Below are 13757 nucleotides of genomic sequence, written 5' to 3'. Positions count from 1 at the left end.
GCACCAGGAGGTCCATGACTAACACTGGTCACGTGACCCTGATGGGAAACAGATGGAAATCACTTGGCCAATGAATTTCAGTGAATATGAACCCCTTGAGGTCAGGTCCCCACTGTAAGAAGTTATGAATCTGCAGGTCTGAGGTGAGGTCATTAAATACGTCTTTAGCAAGTTCTCTGTTCTGATGCTTCTTCCCCAAGACCCACACTCAGGAGCCCTGAGCTTGAGCCCTCTCACTCAGCACACCTGAGACATCTCAGGAGGGGAGGGTTTAGGGTGGGAATTTCTGAGGGAGGTCAGGCTAGAACCAGGCAGAGAAAGCTCCAGTACTTGGGGTTCAGGCCTTTCTAAGGGACCATGGGTGAAGTGCTGTGGGCTCCCCAGGCTGAGCGTGGATGGGTCCATTCAAACCAAGAGGAGCAGGATTCTGGTGAGCTCTGAGGGTGTCACTGAAGGGGGGCCTGTCCAGTAGACCCTGGGGTTCCACAAGACTGCTGGTCTCAAGGAAGGGGGTCACCTAGTGGAGGTGCTCACAGGACTGGCTGGTGTGAGTTCAAGGACCTGCAGGCTGCCTGCTCCCCAGACAGATGCTGAGGCAGCAACAGCATGGAGCAGTCAGGGAAGCTCTCAACAGTACTCTGTATGATCCTTCTTTATAGAGCCGTCACCATTTCCCTGCAGTTACAGAGAGGGGGAAAAAGTACAATGGATAGATGGTGGGAAATATATGATCAAATTATATGAGGCTTAAGGGCAGTAACAGATGTCATCCCACTGTGCTACTTAATAGTTCACTGTTTTGTATTCTTCCCTGCAACCTTAAATAAAGTGGGAGAGATTAATGTTGGTGGTAGGTAAACCATTCATCACACATCAACTGTATCACCAGAAACCATTCAGTTTTATTGATTAATATGTATGAATATCACACACACTATATGGAGAAGGAAATGGCACCCCACTCCAGTGTTCTTGCCTGGAGAATCCCAGGGACAGAGGAGCCCGGTGGGCTGCTGTCTATGGGGTCGCACAGAGTCGGACACGACTGAAGCGACTTAGCGGCAGCAGCAGTATGAAGGATGAAGATTATCTCAGTGGAGAGGAAGGTTAAAAATCATAATGAATCATCATGAAGTCTGTCTTTCTCAACTCACGTATTCCCATTACTCCTAGAAAGCAGGGATCTGAAACTCTACTATAAGAAGCAGAAGAATCTAGGAGACATTCTAGAAATGCAGGAACTAAAACCCTGAGGAACCAAAACCAAAATCCCAGGCCACTGAGCAACTAAGCCCATGTGCCACAACCACTGGGCCTGTGCTCTAGAGCCCGAGAACCACAACTGAGCCCATGAGCCAGAACTACTGAAGGCCAGGCACCCTAGGTGCTGTGCTCTGCAGCCAGAGGAGCCACCGCAGTGAGAAGCCTGCTCACTGCAACTAGAGAAAAGCTCGCACAGCAATAAAGATTCAGCACAGCCAAAGAGAAATAAATAAACAAAATTATATATTAAAAAAAAAGTTGTTTGGACGTCCAGAGCAGTCAGGCCTCACAGACAAGTTGCCCTTCACCCTTTCTCCTCATCTGGCCTGAACCGGAACACTCAACTTTCCAGACGGATAGCAAAGGAGTCTCCTGAGGATCTGCATTGCCTGCGATCCCTCTTCCCACCCTCAGCTGCTCCCTTCCTTGCATCCCCAGCTCTGGCCCTTCCAGCCCCACCTGTGGTCAGAGTTTTCCCTCCATCACTGTCTGGATGCTCCTGGCAAGTCACTTCCCCTTCTACTCTTCCCTGAGCCCGTCTCACACTATCATTGCTGGGAAAGGCATACAATGAATGCCTGAGGTTTACTGTGTTCCTGCCTCAATTCAGGACCACGTACCACCCATTCAATGAACATTTTTAGATTTTCCTCTTCCCCATCCCAGTGGACGTGGACTGGGCATTCATCTTAAGCAAAGACTGCTATGCTGATTTCTGAGTGAGAACACCATGAAACTGCCTCACTCTCCGTAGAACAGGTCGGACACGTGGTCCATCCAGTGAGATTGTGGGTTGATAAAGGATAGTCATGCTCTTCAAGATCTCCAATAATGAGGAATCAGTCCTTAGCATTTCCACGTATTTTGCCATTGAAATTGTTTGGGGTTACTGGAGGAAAGGAGTCATTTGCCCCTGAAGAGTTGTCCTTGATCTTGGACTTTCCATCTGGGTTACTTGGGGGGAATGAAGAATTTGCCTGTCTCTCCTCCACCGCTGACCTCCAGATGATTCATTTTCACCACCTGGGGAGACAGGCCATGGAGAGTGATCGACAGATGCTGAAACACTGACTAATCTTGGAACTCCCGGTGTGCTAGCTATATTCAGATGGCTCCTGTGCTCGAAGCTCTTCAGACCCCCCTGATGAGCTCCTATCCTTGCCCACACCCCCCTTACCTCCCCAGCCTGGCCAGAATCTGGCCCGCAGATGCTTAACCCACATTGACTCCTTGGTGCCCTACACCCTCGTGTGGCTGCTGCGTTGTGTCTGATTCTTTGCCATCCTTTGGACTGTAGCCCACAAGGCTCCTTTGTCCCTGGGATTCTCCAGGCAAGAATACTGGAGTGGTTGTAATTTCCTCCTCCGAGGGATCTTCCTGGCCCAGGGAAGTAACCTGAATCTCCTGCATTCCAGGTGGATTCTGTACTGCTGAGCCATCAGGGAAGCCCACCCTACACCCTTAAGTCCTCTTTTTTCACATCACTGCAGCCCGAGCCACCCCCTGCTCTGGAGCCTCCAGCTTTTCATCTTGTAACTCTCCTCTGTCCACATTCAAATCCTTCTTCAATTTCACAGCTGAGTTGAATGCAGCTTCCTCCACGCAGCCTTTCCTGATTGCCCTACCCAATCAGAAGTGGGTAATCTCTCCCTTTCCAGAATTATCAAGTGATTTCCTTTTTAATTTATTTATTTGGCTACGTTGTGTCTCAGTTGCAGAAGGCGGGCTACAGGGCATGGAGTTGCTCGGCAGCAGGTGGGATCTCAGTTCCCCGACCAGGGATGGAACCTGTGTTGCCTACACTGGGAGGCGGAGTCTTAACCACTGGACCACCAGGGAAGCCCCTATCAAGTGATGTTATTTGTTCTTTTCTGGAGAAGTGATTTTTTCCTCATGACAGAGTGATTTGTTTTTGTGTAGATGCCAGATAGTAACCTACCCTGCTCTTCATTACTCAACAAATTCAACCTGTTTAGGGATGCAATATTGCCCGCTCAAGCACTACTTTGGCCTCCTTTGCAGTTAAGAGGGGACCGTGTGACATTGCTTTAGTGGAAGTGAGCTGGGGATTCTTGGGGAAGTTTTTGCTTTCCTGATACTGTCCTTTCCTCTTTCCTGTCTCTTCCTTCTTCTTCCTCCTAGAATATGGATGTGATACTGGAGGTGGAGCAGCAATTTGGCAACCATGAGGTAACCATAATGGAGAAAGCCACTCATGGTGATTGTTCACTTAAGGATGCTTTAGCAGAACAATTCAAGAAGCCTAGTTCCCTGACGGCCTTGGAGAGCTGCTACGCCAACCCTGCACAGCCTAGCTCTGCACATCTTTTTTTAATTGACGTATAGCTGATTTAATGTTAGTTTCTGCTGTATAGCAAAGAGATTCAATTATACATGTATATATGTATAAATATATATATTCTCTTTCATATTCTTTTCCTTTATGGTTTATCACAAGATACTGAAAATAGTTCCCTGTGCTACACAGTAGGGCCTCATTGTTTATCCATTCTGTATTGTAATAGTTTGCATCTGTGAATCCCCAAACTCCCAATCCATCCCTCCCCCACCCAGCTCCCCCTTGACATCCAAACATCAAGCAGACCTCTGTGCCGTGTGCAGAGCTTAGAAATGAATTTGTTTGATAGTCATTGATAAAATGTTCACATCAATTTCACCTTTCTTGAAACTATTCCCCCCACACACACTTGTTTTTTTTTTGAAAAGCACTGACTTCAGAGCAGGAGCCCAGGGTTTGAGTGCCAAGTATGGCGGCTATGACACTGATTCATTGGGAAACCACAGATAACTGCTTTTCCTCTCTGGGCCATTTCTGCAATAATTCTGCAATAATTCCTGGGAAAGAGGCAGAATGAAGAAATACGTCTGGGCATGACCTTCCTTATTAGCATTTTAATCAAGCATTACCAAAGACATCATGGGTATTTCAGGTTCCAGGGTTATTCTATGTCCTCAGACATTGGGTTGGTCTCGATTCATTTCTGGTAAAATATTTCAGCAGCCGCCACTTTGTGGAGCTCATTGGCTTTTGCCATAAACTCCGGTCTGCATAAGGATTCCGAGACTTCTTTCCAGTAATTTTATAGACAGGGGCTAGCAACAATCCCTGATGTAGAATATGTTCATGTCCTCCAAAATCCAAATAGGCCAATCAGACACTGGGCTTCTAACTTCTTTTTTCCACCAGACATCCTGTCCTTTTCAAATTAACAACCTGTGTGGGTTTGGGCAGTTTTATTGGTTCCCATTTATTATATCCAATCAATTTTGGTTGAAGGGAGGATTTATATGTCTCCTATTTAATAATACTAGAAAGGGGAAATGTTCCCCAGTCATACAAGGTATCTATTTATTAATACATTGAGGTAAAGGAGATCCAATGACTTTCCATGAAATCTATTTAAACATTCCAATCTTCCTCTAAACTCCCACAGTAATCCCATCAATTCTTAAATTTCCATAGCTTCCCCATTCAACTGTAACTCCTATTAGGACTGACTAGCATCCGTTCCCATCACTTCATGGCAAATAGGAGGAGAAAAAGTGGAGGCAGTGACAGATTTTATTTTCTTGGGCTCCAAAATCTTTGCAGATGGTGACTGCAGTCATGAAATTAAAAGATGCTTGCCTTTTGGAAGGAAAGTTATGACAAACCTAGACAGCGTATCAAAAAGGCAGAGACATCACTTTGCTGACAAAAGTCTGTATAGTCAAAGCCATGGTTTTTCCACTAGTCATGTACAGATGGGAGAGTTGGACCATAAAGAAGGCAGAGCACCAAAGAATTGATGCTTTCAAATTGTGGTGCTGGAGAGGACTCTTGAGAGTCCCGTGGACAGCAAAGAGTTCAAACTAGTCAAGGCTAAAGGAAATCAACCCTGAATATTCATTGGAAGGACTGATACTGAAGCTCAAGCTCCAATGCTTTGGCCACATGATGCAAAGAGCTGACTTATTGGAAAAGACCCTGATGCTGGGAAAAACTGAAGGCAAAAGGAGAAAGGGGACGACAGAGGATGAGATGGTTAGATAGCATCATTGACTCAATGGTCATGAATTTGAGCAAACTCTGAGGGATAGTGAAAGACAGGGGAGCCTGGCATGCTGCAGTTCATGGGGTTCACAAAGAGTCAGACATGACTGAGTGACTAAACAACAAGTTTTAGAATCACAGAGCGTGAGGCTCCCGTGTTAAGGAGTCTCAGAAACATGTCTCCATTTTATTGCTAATGCGCATATGGCTTTGAGTGCCCTGCTGGAAATGGGTCCAAGGAACCCAGGCCCTTCAATGAATCTTTATCTTGATTAGGTTATGGGACCATCACCTCAGGTGATTTGCAGGCAGATTTCTCATTGTCCTATCTGTCTTGTGGCTTTTTAAATTCCCCCAAACAAGGGTAGATAGAGCAGACTTGACTGAGGTCCTTCAATGCTGGGGGATGATCCAGGGTTCCCACGGGTCCACCCAGTCTCCCAGCGTACTGCACTGAGACCTTTGTTTTGACCCCATCAATGTCCCCTTTATCCCAATTCTTTTTTAAAATTAATCTATTAATTTTTGGCTGGGCTGGGTCTTTGTTGCTGCATGTGGGCTTCCTCTATTTGCAGCATGTGGGTTTCTCATTGCAGTGGCTTCTCGGTTGTGGAACACAGGCTCTAGGTGCACGAGCTTCAGTAGTTACAGCGCACAGGCTGAGTTGCCCCTCTGACATGTGAAATCTTCTGGGACCAGGGATGGAACCTGTGTCCTCTGAACTGTCAGGAGGATTCTTAACCATTGGACCACCAGGGAAGTTCCTATTTATCCCATTTCTTAAGGACTGTTTAAAGATTTCCACCCTGTCAGACTTTGACTCTCCCCTTCGTCTTTCTTCATTTTCTGGTGACTCACTTTAATGTTTTGTGCTCCCTGTGGTTTCACCATAACGCTTCCCTTTAGTAGCAGCAGCCCCGAGGCTAACAGCTTTATCTTGGGCTGGACAGAACCCAAACTGGGCTGTCAGGATCCCGCCCAGCCTTTTCCTCTTCTTTCATGTTAGCTATTACAGATAAAAATAACCCAGGATCATGCATTTAGCTTGTTCTTGTTATGTTGCATTTTCTTATGCATCCAGTGAGTCAACTTCTTGGATGTTGTATCCATCATTAAAAAAAGGTAACCCTTAACCTCCTGTAACTAATTACAGAACAGTTGTATTTCAGCAACCCTTGAGTAACCCTGGGGCCACCCAGGAATCAGAGTCATCATCTCGTGTCCTCATATCCTTCCTTTTCCCAAATGATGTGCTTCAGTGGGTCCTGTTTGTTCTAGTGGATTTCATTTCTATGCCAGCAGCAAAGCTAGGGAACGGTCTGCAAGATGCCTCATTCCTGAAAGTGACTTCAGATTGCAGGGGTCCCTAAAAGCCCCTCGTTTTTTATATCTATTGAAAGTCTGCGGGCCCTCAAGACTACCCTCAGATTTGATAATTCACTGGAAGTACTCCCAGAATTCACAGAAGGACTTCCCTGGTGGTCCAGTGGTTAAGACTCAGCACTTCAGATGCATGGGTCATGAGTTCAATCCCTTGTCAGGGAACCAAGATCCCATATGCTGCAGGGTTCAGCCAAAAATAGGAAACAAAAAGAATCCACTTCTAGAATTCACTGAAAGCTGTTTTAGGTTACTGTTTTTTGCAACTAAGGACACAGATTAGAATCTGCCAAGAGAAGGAGCACAGAAGGCAGAGTCTGGGAAAGTTCCAGCCAGACAGCTTCCTGTTCTCCTCTCCCCGAGGAGTCAGAGACAGAGCAACCTAACTGTTCTGGAGTTAATGTCTGACAACAGGCCCAGAAGACTGACAACCAGAGAAGCTCACCCAAACTCTGTGAGCAGAGTTTTTATTGGACCTTGCGGCAGATTTTATTCTCCTGCTCCTTCTGAAGATGAACTGGTACCACAGGATGCAAAGACCCCACTGGAAATCACGTTGTTAAACTGTCTTGTGCAGCCAGCTCCTGCTCTTAATCACAGCTGAAGACTCTTCAGTGTGACGCCAGGACCTCAGGCAAACAGAGACTCTCCATCAGGCAGGACTTCCCAGGGTTTAGAGATTATACCTCCTGGAATCCAAGGGCAAAGGCCAGACCTCTCTTTGGGCTCCATTAACTTCCTTACTACATAGAATGATGTGTGCTAAATTCAAGGTAGCAGTGATTGCTAGATTTTAGTGGGAGATACGGTTGGGGAAGGGGTACAAAGGGTGAGTGTTTTAAATTTTAAGCTGGATGGTAGGTGCATGCTCTTCTATATACCATTTTTATACACCATTTTTATACAGTTCTGTAAAGAATCTGCCAGCAATGTGGGAGAACCGGGTTCGATCCCTAGGTCAGGAAGATCCCCTGGAGAAGAATGGCAACCCACTCCAGTATTCTTGCCTGGAGAATTCCATGGACAGAGGAGAAATGAAAAATTGATCATTTCATTTATGTAAAAGTTTTATTTATTTATTTTTGTTTTGGCTGCACCTCGTGGCATGTGGAATCTTAGTTCCCCAACCAGGGATCCAACTGGCATCTCCTGCATTGCAGGCTGAGCCACTTGGGAAGCAAAGATGGATTAGTAAGTGGAAAAAAAGAAAGAATCACCTAATTAGGCCATAATGAGATTTTAAAAACCTTTAACTTCAACTAGTATTTATTGTTTACTATGTGTCTGACTGTCAATTTCACGTACACATAGTCTCATTTACATCCCCGTCAACAACCTGAGAGGCTGAATATACAGAAAAAAGAGCCAGACTACATATGACCCTCAAGTCTCATCCATATGACATACATGACTCTGGTCCTCAATTACCAGCAACTAGTCCAAGAAACCAAACCACTACTGCAGTGACAGTTAGCCTAGAACAGTCAGAGTTTGCCCCGTAAGTATCAGGTTCCTTATTATTTACTGTTTCCAGCTCAGAACCAACCAAAGAAAACCAAATATGCTTTCCAATCCAACCACAGAAGTTGCTAACCCTCCATCTTTCTCATGATTAAAATCGTCTCCCAACACTGCTGACACTCCTTCACTTTTTTCCACTCTAAAGGACTCCCACTGCCCTGCCCGGCTTCGTAGTCTTTGCCGAATGCAAATGGTGGTGGCTGGCTCTCTCACTACAGCAAGTCTGAATCAACAGCCTGTTTGTTCTCATTTGGGTGATTTTCGTTTATTTCCACAAGCCCTATGGAATTAAGTGTTATGATTTCCTCTTCACAGAGGAGAAAATGGAAACTCAGACAAATAAGTAATTTTCCCAGAGTTGCTGAGCAAATACAGTTAGAGATGAATTTAAAACTCGTTTCTCTTTTTCCACACCAACTTTCAAGAGTGTAGAGATTATAAGCTCCCCAAATTCTCTGGCCAACTGGCACTATGGGTACTGTACAAATTACTATTAAATGTTTAAACAGCACTGCCCTATTCTCAGGGCTTCCCAGGTGCTCAGAGGCAAAGAATCCTTCTGCCAATGCAAGAGACGTGGATTTGATCCCTGCATCAGGAAGCTCCACTGGAGAAGGAAATGGCAAGCCACTCCAGTATTCTTGCCCAGAGAATCCCATGGGCAGAGGAGCCTGGTGGGCTACAGTACATGGGGTTGAAAAGAGTTGAACAAGACTGAGAACACATGCAGCAACACAGCCCTCATCTCATAAAAAGGAAAAAGTCAATCACCTAAATTTAGGAAATATGTCTCTAAATCAAATAAAATCACGTTCAGGAAGAAATCAAGAATCAAGACCTCAGAGTCCACTTTGACTACTCTTTTATATGTCAGAAAATCCTGTTGGTATTGTTTTCCAAAATATATTCAAAGTCTGGCCATTTCTAATCAGCTGCACTGCTGCCACTCTGGCCCAAACCACCATCCTCTCACCAAGATGGCTGCGATGATCTTCTCATTGGCTTGGCTGCTTCATCTGTGTCCTGTACATGCTACTCCCCGCATGGCAGCTGGAGGGATTCCATCAACACCTCAGTATCATCCTGCCCCCTTCTCTTCTCAAAACTCTCCAAACCGTTCTCATCTCAAGAGTAAAAGGCAAAGTTCTGCATAACATGGTCCATTCCCTCCATTCCCTTTCCTTGTCTGATCCCATCCCCTACCACTCTACAGAAACTGTACATCAAAGAGCAGTCTTCCCCTTCTCAGGAACCTTTCTCGAGAAGCACACGCCGTTTTTGTTTTTGGCCATGACACACAGCCAGCATGTTGGATCTTAGTTCCCCCAGGAGGGATCAAACCTGGGCCCCCTACATCGGCAGCACAGAGTCCTAACCACTGGACCACCAGAGAAGTCCCAAGGAGCACATGCCTTTGTGATGGCACTCTTCATTCATTCTTTCAGTCAACCAACATGTTTGAGCATCTCCTTTATGCCAGGGACTATTTTAGGGTTTTAGCAGTAAGCAAGAATGACACTATCCCTGTCCTCAAAAACCAAGCTGATGGTGAGCATAACTTGATAACTGTAAATACAATGAAGGAAAAGAACCCAGGAAAACACGATAGGAATTATGGGATGGGGGACATTGGGGAAACAGTTTAGATAGGGTGGTCAATGAAGGCTTCTTGGAGGAAGTGACATTTGAGCAGAAACCTAGAGGAAGGAAAGCCAGGCCACGCTGGGGAAAGGAAAATTGCAGGTTGAGGGAACAGCAACTGCAAAGCTGAGGAGTTTAGCATGGTTAAGAGAGAAAAAAAGTGAGCTGCTGAAGTGCAGTGAGGGGTGGGGGAGACTGGCATGAGACAAGGTCAGATACCAGGTGGGCTCAGCTCCTAAAAGGCACAAGGAGGAATATGAATGCAATTCCACTGGAGTGTATTAAGAGGCGTGACTGTAAACTGATTAATTTGGTTTTGAGTTCCCTCTGGCTGCTGTGTGGAAAATGGACCACATCAGGGGCTAGAGCAAAAGCACAGAGACCAGTGGGAGACCATGCAGCCAGTCAGAAAGTGTGATGATGGCTTAGCCCAGGGTGGCAGCTCTGGAGATCCTTACTGTACTGAGGATAGACTCTGGGCTGAGAAGATAGTATTTTCTCTTCTTCACACCCTACAGCCATTCCCTTTTTGCACTGCCATTTTTATTCCCTTTTCCTTTCTCCAATTTAAAACTGCATTTGGGTGTTGGGATGAGCCCTGTCTGTGTCCTGGCCGAGGCTTGCCCAGTAAATCACTAAGAACCTTGGTCAACTATTTTACCCTCTCTGGTTTTTTTTTTTTTTTAATCTATATTTATCTATTTGACTCCATGGCATCCTAGTTGTGGCTCATGGGATCTAGTTCCCTGACCAGGGGTCGAACGGAGCCTCCCTCCATTGGAAGCACAGGGTCTTAGCCACTGGAACACAAGGGAAGTCCCTCCTTTTATTTCTTCATCTATAATATGAGTGAGCTTGACTGTTTGAGATGTAATGATCAGCCAAGCTCTAAAATTCTGATTTCCTCTTGCTCCTCTCTGCCAGCCTTTTAGAGGTGAGTTGAGTGACTCTTCATGCACCCTCTTTTCCCCTTTCCTTCTATTTCCCTTCATCCATCACCTCTCCTCTCAATTTCACCTTTGTCTCTGGTTCCAAGGGCCCCAGACGGTTCTTTGACCTCAGCACACCTCTGTCTGTATATTTCTGAAGCAGAGTGCAAGAGATGCAGTGACCTTTCCAGACTTGGTAAGGGCGGGACTGACTTTTGGATGACTGACCTATTTAGGAGCCTGGAAAACGAATTTTCAAGAGAAATCAAGGACTAACAGTGAAACCGATTAGCTGGTTTACATGCAGGATAACTGTGTGACTAATGACTGAGTGCCTGGTAGGGGGATTAGCTTATTAGGAAGCTGATTTACAAGGAGCCTAATTGGACTGATTAACAGGGCAGGCTGTGAAGGGGATGGATTATCTGATTAAATGATTTATGAGAGGACTCACTGCAGACTCATCAGGGCACTAGCCTGATCCGCCATTGACATAGAGACTGACGGTCTTATTGGCAGATTGGTGATCCCCTGGCTGCTCTTCAGGCTGACCGGGTGACCCACTTGGTGGCAGGCTGACGAATACAGAGACAGGCTCCGGTGAACTGACTGACTAGCTGGTGAGCTGGCTTTCAGGGAGCCTCCCAACCTGATCCAGAATTGGCCCCGGGGGCCTCTCAGGCCGGACAGCCACCTTGGGAGGCCTCACCCACCTCTGGCCGCCTAACTGTCCAAGGGTCACAGTGACTGACAGAGATGCCCTACTCTCATGGAAGCCCAGTTCGGCCAGTGCCAGCGCAGGTTCTCCACTCAACAACTGACAGGAGAGCCAGCAGGCGGAGTGCAGCCCCGTGAGGCCTCGTGAGGCCCCACGACGACCCATGTATCTACAAAAAGAAGGCTGTGTGGGAACCACCCTAGATCCTGGCTGCGTGCCTCCTGAGCGTGTGACGTAAGCATATATCCGGCAGCCAATCAGCGACTGCACGGGCCCGCCTCCCAGCCAATCAGTGACTGAGTGGTTTAGTTTGGCTCCTGAGAGGGAGGGGTGATGCTTAGAAAGTGAGGATTATTAGCGATGTACCCTTGTTATGGCAACCCATTCCAGAACTCTTGCCTGGAAAAATCCCATGGACAGAGTGCCGGTGCCAGCCAGCAAAGTCGATCAGGTCCCGAGAACGTGCACGGCGGGGCTAAGAAAGAAACTAAAGCAAGAGACTACAACAAAGATGGCGTCGAGAGGTTCAGACATGTCTCCACGAAGGGACGCAGTCTGACACCAACTTTATTCAGCATCTTATATTTATACAGAAAAGCGTGAGAAAGACAAGACAGTTGACATTTTTTCTTGGTTGGCTTATACATCTTACAAACAGTCACAAGAAATCTTGAGAGCATGGGAATGGCTCCCTGTTATTATTTCTTACACCAGATAACATTTCCCTGTGCGTGAGAAGTTTGCACAGAACTCCAGGTGCCTGCAGTAAATAAGCGCCTAATCTCTGGGGTGGTGGGACAGAGAGCTATGTTTGCAAGCAAACCCTCAAGAACTGAGGCAGCTCCCAGAGCTGTGTCCTTCGGACAAAGGACCCCGTTCTCACGGGTAGCTCCCCGCATCTCCCCCTTTCTTTTTATATAGGCGCATGCTTATGTTCCTTTAACCGCAGACCATTTCCATAGATGGAAGCCTTTATCATCCATAGATCATCAATCAGTCTTTTAATTAAACAAGGTGCAAGAAATAAAACAGTTAAAATTATTAAGAATAGTCCTCCTATGGCTGCTCCCAAGTACCAAATACTATTGACAGTAGGTACATGTCGAAAAAGTTCTTTAACAAAAGACTCAGCTCTTTTTGCAACATCCAAATCAGGTCTGGGTGCATTTTCAATGTTCATTATTTCCTGATGTAGATACAGCAAATCTAAGGAAATATTTTCATTATGCCAAATACCTTCTAAATGAGCTTTCACCTTATCCCAAGCAGTTATACTACCATTATATTTTTGGGGAGTAACACAGATCCATCGAAAATCAGCATGACATTGTACTCGTAATCTCAACTTTATACTTTGAACCTCTTTACCTACAAATTTTACAACATCATAAAGGGCATTCAATCAATCCTCTAGCTTTTTGTCAATACCTTCTTGAGTCCTCAGGGCAACGGATGCATTTTGTGCCAGATTATTAACAAAAGTTGCAGTTTGCACTGATTGTGCCAAGGACAGGGCTGCAGTAATCGAGGAAGCAATAAGAGTTACCAAAGCTACAAATCCCAGAATTATTAACCCTATTCCCCTGTGATAACGCATTAAAGCACCCTCTACTTCTCTCCAAAGTTCAAGTCCCCTTTCATCATACCAAGACCCATTAATCTTTACAGGAACCATAACAAAAGCAGGGTGTCTTAAGACTAGAACCCTAGTTTGATTAGTAATTCCCCTAACACAGTTAGTCAAAGTACAATTGTTACAAGTTACATTATAATTTCGTAACCAGGTTGTATTTTTACAGATTCTACTAGTAAAGCATAAGGGTGAGGCACACATGCACGAGGGTATCTCATGGTGAGATTCCACAAATAACCGTGTCTCACTTTTGATCCCACCTGAAGGTAGGAACCCTCACATCCAAGGGCGGCAGCTAGTTTCCAGATTTCTGTTTGGAACACTTTAGAGCCACCCAAGATCCAAATACGGGATGCAAAGTTCCTATTATCTTGAGCTCCAGGGTTTCGGGCCGAGTCTGGAGACCAGTCCCACAATGACTCATTTGTCCCAAATATGTTATAAACCGTAGCAGTTCCATCTCGACACAGTTTCCATGGTGCAGCAGTGACCCTTCCCCTTGTTCCAAAGTCGCAGAAAGGGATATCTAAAGGACCAGTTCCATTACGACGTTGAGGAATTCCAGATTCTTTCGTTACTCCAGGAATATACAGGCTCCAACCATTGTCATAATCAGCA

The sequence above is a fragment of the Bos grunniens genome, chromosome 18, assembly GCF_055505025.1.
Source record: "Bos grunniens cultivar Pamir isolate PY7600 chromosome 18, Bosgru_T2T1.0, whole genome shotgun sequence".
Classification (NCBI taxonomy): Eukaryota; Metazoa; Chordata; class Mammalia; order Artiodactyla; family Bovidae; genus Bos; species Bos grunniens.
This window is presented reverse-complemented; position numbering follows the sequence as displayed.